Below are 13,171 nucleotides of genomic sequence, written 5' to 3' on the forward strand. Positions count from 1 at the left end.
CCAAAAATAACCTAATGGGCTTCATAGAAAAATAGGAATTACATAGGAAAGTGAAGTGAACTTAAAGATATATTATAAGAAAGCATTCAACCTGAACAAGAAGGTGAAAAATGATTGAGGAAAAAAGTGAACATGAGCCTTAGGGATCTATAGGGCAATAGCAAAAGTTTAATATTTGTGTTATTATAGCACCAGAAGAAAATTGAGTGTGGAGCAGACAAATATTTAAACACAGTGGCTGAAATTTCCAAACTTTGTGAAAGTAATGAATTCACAGACTTAAGAAGCTCAGAGAATAACAGATATGGGTAAATCAAAGAAATCCTTGCCAAGGTATGAATAAAACTTCTGATTAAACGAAAGACAAAACACTCTAGAACAAACACTAAAGTAATTATACAAATAGTGAAGCATTAAACAAAATAACCCAAATAAAATAATAAAAATATTCAGACTTAAAGAAAAAGTAATTGAAAAATAAAGAAAAAACAAGCAAAAGAAAATAAAAATTCACACATATCAATGACCATATTAAGTATAAACAATGTAATCATACTATTATAAAGGAAAACAGAGACTATAAAATGCCCCAATAGAAAATAAAAGGGCAAAGGTTGTGAACAGATCTCCTTGAGGAAGAGATATGATAGCTAATAAGGACATTAAAGGATGTTCAATACAAATTAAAATATCATAGATGACCTGATACAAACACCATAAAGAAACAGTAACAGCAAAACTCTGACCATACCATTTGCTGGTGAGGCTGTGCAGCAGCTGGAGAGTTCAAGCGTTGCCGGTGAGAATGCCGAGGGATAAAGTTCACCTAGAAAACAGTTTGGCAGTTTCTTTTACAGCTAAATATGCATTTGCCATATAGATTTGTGATTTAATTTCTAGGTATATACCCTAAAAAAATGAAAGCTTACATCCACACAGAAGTTGTACGGTAGGTCCTGGGGTTACGCAGGAGATCTGTTCCTGCAGCGCCTACGAGGTGACGTATCTCGGTTTCCGCCGGAAGTCGGGACCCACCTCCATGAGCACCTACGTCACTCATGTGGAGCATACACACAGCAGTAATGAAGTGACACAGTAAAAAAAAAAAAAATTGAAAGATAACAATGCCTGACCTTTACTTGTGGTAAATAAATAATAAAAAACATAAGCACATATATATGTACATATGTCGAAATGACGGAACTTTTTTTAAAATAAATAAATGGGAGATGGTGACATAACCACGAAATGACATATGTCGAGTATGATGCGGGCCTCCCTTACACTTCGGCTTTCAGTTGATTTGGCCAACATAAGGCACTCAAAGTTGGAAGGGAAGGAGACTGAAAGTGTTTTTTCCTCAGCTCTCTCGTTGTAGGCTGTGATGTCAGAGTGGTCACAGGCCTCGACCAGAGGTCATGATTCCAATCAAGTGGTTACACCATAAAGCTATAGTTTCCATAGATTTTCAGTAACCAGTGCCTCCTTTTCGGACTAGGAAATAGGGTAGTTTCACACCGATCCAAACTGAGCAATTTTCAGCATTTTTTGTCAGTGTGTCTTTAATGCTTAATAAGTAGTATATTTGTTAAATTTTCTCTTTTATCACCTCCTTTTCATTATCAGGATCCTAACCAATACTTTCACCAAAATACTAGAAGTTATTCCTTGCTATGAATCATTATTTCCTTACTTATATTACTTTTATGTGGCTTCACTTTTATGTATGCTTTGTGTGCTGTTTACATTTATGTAGATTTTTATAACTACAAGGGGAAAATATATAATTTACTAAAATAATGTTTATCAAACTGTGGTGAAAGATTAGTCACACATATACAGTTTCATAAAATATAAAAATGAATTGCAAAAATGTAAATTTAAAATATAGATACAATACCACATTTTTGTATTTAAATTTAGCATACACATAAAATTACTGTTAAATTGCTTTAAAATGTTCTAGTTGATCAACTTTATATAGTGTTCATGAACTGCATCAGTTTAGAGATCACAATTTTGGTAGCAATGAACTAAAATATGATCAAGTAAGTCATCAAATAAAATAATAACTGTAGCTATCTATCTAATAAAGAAGGAATATGATAATTGGTCCTCATGCCATCACAAAGATGGCTGCACCCACAGCCAATGAGGAGGGTATATGCTAATTGACTGCCACACCCTCAAAGATGGCAGGACCCACAGCCACAAGATGGCAGCACCCAGTCCCTCAGCCTGACTCTGGAGACCCCAGTCCCTTGAGCCCCCCTGCTGCCCATGGCTAGCCTGAGCCACAGGGAAGCCTTGGATGGCAACTTCCTAGCCACCCAGGGCCACCTGAGGCTCAGGTAACCAGGCCCAGCAAAGGCTTGCGCTGCCAGCAGTGGCAGCAGCAGAGGTGTGATGGGGCATTGCCTTCCCCTGATCACCAGGTTGCCTTCCACCCCTGAGGACTCCCACACTGTGAGAAGGGGCAGGCCAGGTTGAGGACTTTTCATGCACTGGGCCTCTAGTAGCTACATAATTATAAATATTAATATCTACATCTATCTCTTACTACACATAAATTATTAGTGATGGCTATAAGATTAGTACCTTATCTATTTGGAACTCAATAGATATTTTTTAAATACATAAATAAACACATGTTCAAGAAAATTGGATAGGTAATAAAATGCAGAATATACACAAACACATATACAATCTCTTTTACTGGTAAAGTTGCAGAGAATATGTTTTTCTCTTATACTACCTGGGCAGTAAAGATAGACACAACCTACCTAAATGTTTCAATGAGCTGACAATGAAACTTAAAAGTATTATACACAAGCTCAGAGAATTTAGGATAATCCAAATAAACATCCAAGCAAAAGGAGGAGTTTAAAATGCTTTCAAAAATCATAATGAAACCAAATGCAAATTCTAAAATAAAGTTGTAGAGGCATATGTAATATCATGGAGAGATACAAATATTTTATTAATTGAAATATAAAAAAATTATTTAAAAAAAGTGTTACAAAATATACAAAAATAATAGCAAATGGAATACATTAATATAAAAAGATTATGTTTAAGTAGAACTCATTAAGTAGAATATGAATGCAGAGATGGTCAGATAAAATTTATAAATATAATCTTACATTCAAAAGTTAATAAGAAAATTAAATGAAAAGGCATTTGATAAAATACAGCAGCCACTTAAAATAAAAACTCTAAAGGAAACAAAAATAAAAAAAAACCATTAAAACTGACAGCAAATATGATTATAAATGTCAAGCCACTAAAAGCATTTCCAGTAATATAGTAAGTAATATGAGGAGGTGGACAGGATACTACTCCATTTTTTTGAATGAACAGTTCTTTGGAGGATCTGGTGAATGAAATGAGAAAATGAAAGAGCATCATAAAAGTTGAGATAATACCCTACTTATTTTGATGCAATCAGAGACTAGTGAAAAGCCATTAAAATTAATGGTTATATTTCATTTGTTGGTTGGATACAAGGTAAATACTATTCTAGCAATATTTTCATGTAAAAGAAGTTAGAAACTTGAGGGGGAAAAAAATCTCCCATTCACAACTGCAGAAACACCTAGATAGTACTTATGAGTGAATGTTAAAGCAATGATCAGAGGAAATGGTAAAGAAACTAGCCCCTTTTCTGAAGCATATAAATAATATGAAAACAAATGGAAAGTGAAAATTATGCTCTTACCCAGAGGTTTATTTTCCTCAAATTTACTATACATTAAAATAATTATGAAAGCACCCACTTGTGACATTTTTGTTGATTTTGTGTGTGAGTGTGTGTGTATGTGTGTGGGTGTGTGTGTGTGTTTTGTGTGTGTTCTGGGGGTAAAGATAAGATGACAAATTTAGAAGACAGAATAAATACATCAAAACCAAATACATTTTTGCTAAAGAACATAGAAAGAAGGGATAGTCTTTACCAGATATTAGAAAACCTATAAACTTACTGTAATAGAATCTATTTGGAAATTTACTAACAATTAGAGCAGTTGAATAGAAAATTCATAAAAATAAAATCCAAAGCATATGGGAAAAATCATGAAAGTTGTGTTATCCCAATTCAGTAATAAGTGAATAACAGATGATAAATTATTGTCAATGAGAAAGCTATCTATCTTAAGAGAATGTATAATTATATCTCCTATCTTAAACCATATTCTATATAATAAAAGGCTAAGATGCAAATTTCCCCCTCTATTGGGAGTTCAACCAGGGGGTGGGGCTGGCTGGCCAACCACCTGTAGCCCCTCCCCCCAGCTGGCTCCACCCCAATCAGGGGTGGGGTGGGGAATGCCAGCCAATTGCCTGTGGCCCTTCCCCCTGGCTGGCCTGGCCCCAATCAGCCCCCGCCCTCACCCTGATTGGGGGCAGGGCCTGCCAGCCAAACACCTGTGTCCCCTCCCACTGGCCAGGCTAGCCTGATTGGTCCCAATTAAGGCGAGCCACCTGGACCCCACCTATGCACAAATTTGTGTACCAGGCCTCTAGTATAATAATAAATTATAATTATTCCCCTAGAACTTGGTTCATCTTCTTTAATGACAAGGACTGTAACTTTAAGAACAGCAATTTTGTTCTTTATAAATTTTTACCCACAGAGAATTTCATAATGCTGAAATGTCAGAGAATTAAGTTGGAATAATTTTAGAAAATGTAATGAATTGAAGTAAATAATTATTTAAATGTTCTTAAATTTTTTTAGTTCTCTGAAATCATATGTATAACCCATTATTAAAGAAAAATCGATACTTGAAATCTAAATTTATGAAAGAAATGGAGATATATTTGAGTATAAAAGTAATTTAATGTGCTGGCTCAGTAGCCCAGTTAGTTAAGAGCATTGTCCTGATATGCCAAGGTTGTGAGTTCTATTTTCAGTTAGGGCACATACAAGAATCAACCAATGAATGCATAAATAGGTGGAAATCGATCTCTCTCTCTCTCTCTCTCTCTCTCTCTCTCTCTCTCTTTCTCTCTCTCTCATTCTCTCCTACTCTCTCTCTTTTTCTCCCCATCTCAAATCAATAAATTTAATAAAAAATAACTTAAAAGCAGTTTTTAGAAATACCATAGACAAGTTAAAGGTATAATCAATATAACTGAAAAAATTTGTTCCTACCAGCAAGCAGAAAATTAATAATTACAAAATTTCTAAAATCACATAAAAATTGTGTTTTTAACCAGTACTTAAGAATATGCTGTTTATAAAATTGTTTCACCATAGTGAAATATCATTTAAGCTTATCAACTGAAAAATTTTTAAAAGGCAAACAAACTAATAAATATTAAACAATATTTAATGATATAGGTAGAATGCTGTTTACTGAAGCATTTTTATAGTGTAATGGTAAAAGACATGAAACAAATTGAGTTATTGAATTCCAATTAGTAAGTAGTAGGCTGGCTCATGACCTTATGGTACATCTGTACCATGAAATATTAAAAAATAAACTGAAAAAAAAAACACCAATAATTTGGAAGTATTTTTATGAGCTATATTTGAATGATAAAAGCAAAATGAAAAAAAAATTAAAACACTTTTGTGAAGAAATTATAAATCCTTATATTTGTATGTTTATGAGTATAAACAGACATATATACATAGATATACATACACATACATACATAGTGAGAAACATAGAAGGCATAGTTAATCATTAAGTTGGTGGTTCATGGGTGTCATGAGGATGCAGGAATGAAGCAAATTGGAAACAAAAAAATCACATCACCACAAACAGCAGCAGGAAAAAAAAATGATAAGAAATTGTATATAGGAAAATAGAATTCCTTCATGACTGTGTGGGTGTATAAAATTTGTATTTGTATATTTTAAAACAAAATACAGTCATTCACTGCTTAACAACAAGGTACATTCTGAGAAATATGTCATTAGGTAATTTTGGCATGGTGTGAATATCACTGAGTGTACTTACAAACCCCTAGATAGTTTTGCCTACTACACACCTATATGGTACAGCCTATTGCTTGCCTATTGTTCCAAGGCTACAAGTCAGTACAGCAGGTTACTGTACAAAGCAACAACAGATAAATCAAGCATAAGAGAAAATTATGCAATCAACTGACATTGTAAACATCAGATCACTAGATGTGCGTGGTTGCTGCTGGCGTAACAGGCCATATCATCTTGTGAAACACACACACACACACACACACACACACACACACACACACACAAATACACACACACTAGTTGCCCAGTGCACGAAATTTATACACATAAAAAGGGAATTAGAGGAAATATTTTAATACTGCTATTTTTCCTTTCTCTATAATAGAAGTGTCAGAGACTGAAGAAAATTAGTAAAACGTATATGGAAATCTCCCTCCTATCAGAGTCTCCTGTGTACTGCAGGACCCAGAGTCAAGTCTCCACCCACCTATGAGTGCCTGGAAATTGCATGAGACCCAGACCCAGCCGGCCCCACCCCCATTGGGCTAGACCCAGACTTGGCTTGGCCTGCCCCCTTCAAGCCCCACTAGGCTGGGGGTGCAGGACACAGTCTCACATCTCCGGTCAAGCCTAGCTGGGTGGAGGATGAAGCCTCCTGCTAATCACATGTAACGACCATTTGCATATTAGCCTTTTATTATTAAGATATGCATTACCTGTGGACACAGACAATAGGGTGGTAAAGACTTGGGGCCGAGAAGGAACAGGGTGGAAGTGGTAATGGAGGGGAAAAAAGGAGACATTATAATATTCTCAACAGTAAGGATTAAAACAAAATTGGTGTAGCTGTGTTCCAATAAAACTTTATTTCAAAAGCAGATGGAGCTGGATTAGGCCTGCAGGCTGTATTTTGCTGATTTATTATTTTATTTTATTTTATTTTATTTTATTTTATTTTATTTTATAGAAGAGTTTATTGATTTTAATTATTTAAAATATATTTTATTGATTTTTAAAGAGAGGAAGGGAGAGGGATAGAGAGTTAGAAACACCAATGAGAGAGAAGTATTGATCAGCTGCCTCCTGCACTTCACCTCCCCCTCCCCCCCACAATGGGTATGTGGTTGCAATCAAGATACATGCCCTTGATCAGAATCGAACCTGGGATCCTTCAGTCCCCAGATCGATGTTCTATCCAGTGAGCCAAACTGGCTAGGGCTAGTTATTGATTTTTAAAGAGAGAGAAAGGGAATGAGAGAGAAAGAGAAACATCAATAGGCCCACAACTGGGGAATGTGCCTTGACAGGGAATCCAGCAACCTCCTGGTGCAGAAAATGATGCCTAAGCAAGGAGCCACACCAGGCAGGGCTGCTGACCCTTTTAAGGAAGTTTACATTTCGGCTAGGATATTATCTAAGTCTAAGAACTTAATGTTTTCTTTTCTTCATTCTCAGAGTGTTCCCCAAAAAAACAAAACAAAACAAAAAAAGCATCTAATTTTTATTTCCCATATGCCATATATTTTCTTAAGTCTGAATATAGTAATTATAGTTTTGTTTTGAAGTTTTTCCCCCCTGCATATTGTTTCCTCAAAATTCTGTTTTTGTTATATTAGAGGTTTTTATCAAATATTAATGACCCCAGGTTATCTGCTCATGTCTAAGAGACTGAATAGCATAGTGGTTGCCTCTGTGGTGGGGGAGGTGTTGACTGGGGCCTGATGAAACTTTCTGGGGAGATGGAAATGTGCTATATCTTGAGTGAGGTATGGGTTGCACAGGTGTATACAATAGCCACGAGTTATTATACTGACCCTTTAAGACCTTTGCATTTTCCTGTAATTACTTAAAGAATATATTTTTTTTAAAAAAAAAAAAAACAGTTTATGAAAGCAAGCTGCTGAGTAGCCCAATGCGGGTTACTTTTTGTTGAGTTAATTTGCATACTCACTTCTAATTGGCTGGTGGGCATCTTGAAGGTATGGTCAATTTGCATCTTACTCTTTTATTAGTGTAGATGATATGTGCTACACTTTTATTAGATTGAATATGCAGGTTTGTTTGCACTGGCATCATCACAAATACATGAGTGATGCATGGCCCTATGACATTATGACAGCTACATCAGTAGGTGATGGGGATTTTTCAGCACCATTATAATCTTATAGAACCACAGTCCTTTATGGTATCTGTGACTGAAAAGTTGTTAAGGGGTTCATGACTGTAATAATTACTAAAATATATGTAAAAGGACAGTTGCTATTTCTCATCTATATTTCTCTGGCTAAACTCCTTGTTTCATTTTGTATTATTGCATTAATGCAGTCACCTTCATTATATATTTGAAATATGTAACATTGTATGTTAAAATGATAAATGAAGTATCCAGGTGCATAAACATGTCATAATCCCTAGTCAATCGGATGAACATCAATTGGTACTGAGAGGAGATTCATTATATAGGACAACTTTTCTTTGCCTCTGTTTAGCATTCATGAGAAGACAATCACCCTCTCTTGATGTGGAGCCTGACCTTCCATTTTAGGGAATAACAGTTTAAAGCTATTTGTTCAGTTTTTCCTTCCAATGTTTGAATAATAGATAGATTTTAGAAGTGAAGTCATATTACTGATTTGATGTACAACTCACCAGATGGTCAGAAGAAAATGTGTTAGTTGCCTATGTTTGATTGCAATGAAGAATAAATTCAAGCTCTCCCTCAGTGACCCAACACAGGGAAGACAGATTACTCTGGCAATTATGAAGTGATCTGCAGCAGCCTTGGATCATTCTGTGCACTACAGGGATGGCAATTAATTTTATGCATGACCCACCTTATTTCAAATCCTCACTATCCCAGGAAATTGCTCGGAACTAAGTTGTAATCAGCTGTTCTCAATGTTCTAGGTGTTCACATTTGAGAAGAGGCAGGCTTGTTTCTGCTTGATAAAGCTATATTTTACCATGAGTTACTGGACAAAATGTGACAACACAGGGATCCATAAGCCTCACAACAATTTATCTTCCAAACCAAGATAAGATTTTATTGCAACCTGGCTTGCAAACTCCAGGATGTTAAGGAGACCAAGAAGAGTTATTTTTGTTGTTCCTTACTAAAGCTATTATACATTCCTTTTCAGTGAAAGTTGATGTATAAACAAGAACAGACGAGGAGCCCTAATTGTAAGACTTTTAGCAAAAAGCTTAATTGGTAACAATAAACCCATCAAAACAAGATCTAATTAATGTTACACATATGTCCTTATAAATAGTTTTAAGTAATTAAAATTTATGACTAATTTTATTTATGAATTTTATTTGCACAAGAGTTAAGCATTATTAAATGTAGATTTATAAACTTTAAGTACCAGATTACCACATATGCAAAACAAAATCAGATTCAAACTTTTATTTTAAAAATGCTTTTACTTATATCATATAAGTTACATAGTGGCATTAGAAAATGCACAGAGTAAGCTCTCAAGATACTATGCCTAGTATACTGTACATGAGTGCCAAATAGCTAAATATTACCACTATAATACTAAGTAACAGTAACTTAAATCATTCATCACTTGGTGTGATGATATTTTTCATTAAGTTGTAACAATATAACACTTTTTGAAAATGACTTCATCTTCTTATTTGAATTATTTTAATTCTTAGGATAAAACATAAAAGAAACATAAAAAGATGAATAATTACTAAGCAATGACCATTTATGATCTAAATTATCCATTTGTTTAGGAGTAGAGGGATAAAAATCTGATTAATCTTTCTCCCCCGGCATGAGGGAAAAAACTCTTTGAGGTCATTGGCAAGCCTATAAAAGGGGTAAGGGAAAATGCAAATAAATGATGCTAGGTTCATTTATTTATCTTGCTAGGGAGATGTGGTAAATAATATGTGATAGCTAGGTTGACATTTAGATGAAAGGGAGGAAGGGAAGCAGGGAGGGAGGCAAAGAAAATGAGTGAATGGTAGAAGAGATCCAGAGATGTTCAAGAGCTCTAGACTAGGAGCTAAGGGATATGTTGACGTGCGGTTCTTCAACTTTAGCATCTGTACACATATTTTGGAGAACTTCTTAAGACATACAATCTTTGGAGATGTCTCCTGGAAGTTATATTCATTGGAGCTGAGGTGAGGCCACACACACACACACACACACACACACACACACACACACACAGAATTCTTAATCACTTCTTAGATGCTGCTACTGTTGTCAGTTTGAGGACTCCATTTTAACTAGCTGTTCCATACTTGGCTCTCACCAAACCCCCGCGTGACTAGGAGAGTTTCCCAGAAGCAAACCTTAACATCAGGAAACATTCAGGGGCGAGTCTTTTATTAAAGGATGTGCTTCCAGGGGACACTGGGAAAGGAATTGAAGGCACAGGATGAGAAAAGGGGAAAAGGGCAAGCAACAGTGTGATTCCTTACCACTCAAAATATCAATGTTGAAAAAGTTAGCTGATATATTAAAATGATTCATTGTTAACAATTGCCAGTTTTCTATCTGTGAATGGCTATGAATTTCTATAGCAATAAGGCTATAATTGTAGGACGCATATTTTAAGGAAAGGCACAAAAAAAATCACAGACTCTATTTGCTTTTTTTTTTCAGTATCAAAGTGCTTAACCAAGAGGTATAAACTTATATTGTGTGTCTATCTACATCTCTGTCATCTATCTATATCTATATCTATATCTATATCTATATCTATATCTAATCACACTCCAGTAGAGAAAAAGAAGTCTGATAGAGCAAACACACAGAGCCCATTCCTTAGAATTCATATTGGAACTAAATTATATGTGGTCTTTAAATACTACTGTACTATAATGTTGTTTTTTAATTTTGATCACAAATTAATTGAAACATTAAATGTCTATTCAGAGCTGTATCACAACCATAGCAAAAATGTAAGACTATTTAATGAATCCTAGCCGTAATGGTAGTTAGAAAAATACTCTAAAGGACATTAGACCAAATCTGGAGGCTCCTTAAGTTTCTAGCCTTGAGCTTATAAGAATCTCTACTAGTCCGACAGCAGTGAGAGGAATTTCAGCAAAAATGAAAAATGGACAATGCAAAGGAAAATATTAACTGAAAACGTACGAAGATGGAAGAACCTAAGAGAAGGAAGCGACAAAGATCACGCTGAGGTTCTGACCCTCAGACACTGGAAGAAATTCATCTCTATCAACTAGCGTAGGATCACAATCCACATGAAAGGCAAAAAAGTGGTTATTGGCAAGCCTATAAAAGGGGTAAAGGAAAAGAGAAATAAACCAAGCTAATTGTATTTGTCTTGCTAGGGAGATAATGGTAATGATAGATGATGGCTAGCTTAGCAGATAGATGAAAGAGAGAGGAAAGAAAAGAGAGAGGGAAGGAGGCAAAAACAAAAGTGTGAATGGAAGAAGAGACACACAAAAAGGCTTAAAATAAGAGCCAGGATCAGTTTGATTTGAGAAATGCCTATTCAAAAGTCAGTAAAACAATGTGTTCATATGTTTGCTGGCCCTTGACGCTAGACTTTCATTTCAGCAGAAAGTCTGGTGAACATATATAATGAACACAAGGGCTAATGGGCAAGGCTAAGTGCAAATGTCCACAGGAAGTAATTATAGAACCCAAACCTGGAATCCTGTCTCAGCACTAGGCTAATTGAATATGGGATTTTAGATTCGATGTATCAGTTTCTCTCTCTGTAGAACAAAGGTAATATGCTATATTCTAAGTACCATAACTGCTATGATAGTCAAATTAATACAGTTAAACATTTTGAAATAGGGTAATGTGCCATTAGACTATCATAATTATGAAGCATTGATAACTAGTAATTCACCATGTCTTCTTCCTATCAGTCTGAAGAAGTTTACAGTGACATAATAGCTAGAATCGGTACTTTATAATCTCTTGTGTTTCATGAGTCTGACTTAGAATCAGATTAAATTGTTTTGCCTGAGATATTTTATTTTATGTGGGCATGGCATTCATAATCCTTTTCCCTAATTTAAAAAAAAAATTTTAATTGATTTAATTTTTTGGTTAGCCAGTAAAATGAAGGCTAATTTCAAGTCTTTGAAGAAGAAAAACAAAATAAAAACAAGCTTTGATAAGAAGTGTCATCATAATGTTGCAAAATGAGCAGGGATGATACTAACCTTTTCCTGTTTCTCAGAAAACACAATAAGCTCCAGAGCTGGAATAGTCTGTACAAGATCAAGGACCACGGCCACATATTCTATCCCACATTGCTTAGGACAATCCTCCTCCAATATTTCAGATCCTGCTGATTACTCATCAAACGGAAAACTCTGGTAAGGCTAAATGTCTGCTTCAAAGTTTCCCAAGAGTTATGTATATACAGGCTCAGCAAAAGTAGGTTTACAGTTGTGAGTATACAAAACACAATTTATTCTTGTAGTATTATTTATTAGTCATTGTACTATTTATTTGTAATACAACTATAAACATGCTTTTGCCCACCCCTGTAAATATAAACTTCATTCATTTGCCAAACCAAATTTGATAGTTTGCTGGAGATGTGGGAGATATTATGAAAATAAAGAGTGAACTTAAGATAAAGACGATAACATAATTTATTACATTCAACAGCATTAATCCAATATTTTAAAAACCCTAATTTTCAATGTATATAATATTAGTTCTCTCCCTCTCTCTCTCTCTCTCTCTCTCTCTCTCTCTCTCTCTCTCTCTCATACACACACACACACACATCCACACACACACACACACTCATACATACACACACATGCATGCATCATTTTAAAAGTAATGAATGGCCATTATAGGGACTTAAGAAACACAACCAGGGATAAAAATAAAGAAAAAAAGTAACTCATCACACAGAGACACTGTAATTATTTTAATATATTTCCTTCCTACATTTTTCTATAGTTATGAATACTATGTTTGAATATATAATATTTTAAATAAAATGAGGATCATACTTTGTAGTCTGTTTTAGACTAAGATATTTTCTCATTTAATATATGTATGTTGAAATAATTTTCTTAATCATTTTCCTAAAACATGTTTATGTCAGGGAAAACCTCTATGTTGTGCTTGTTTTCAGTTTTTAATACCATTCATTTCTGCATATCATTTTTCTACATCTTTAACATTTGTAAATAATTCTGCAATTTTTTTTCAAATTGTATTTAAAAGTAGTTTATTACTAATGAGATCCA

Source organism: Pipistrellus hanaki (genome assembly GCF_964339955.1).
Source record: "Pipistrellus hanaki genome assembly, chromosome: 12".
NCBI lineage: Eukaryota > Metazoa > Chordata > Mammalia > Chiroptera > Vespertilionidae > Pipistrellus > Pipistrellus hanaki.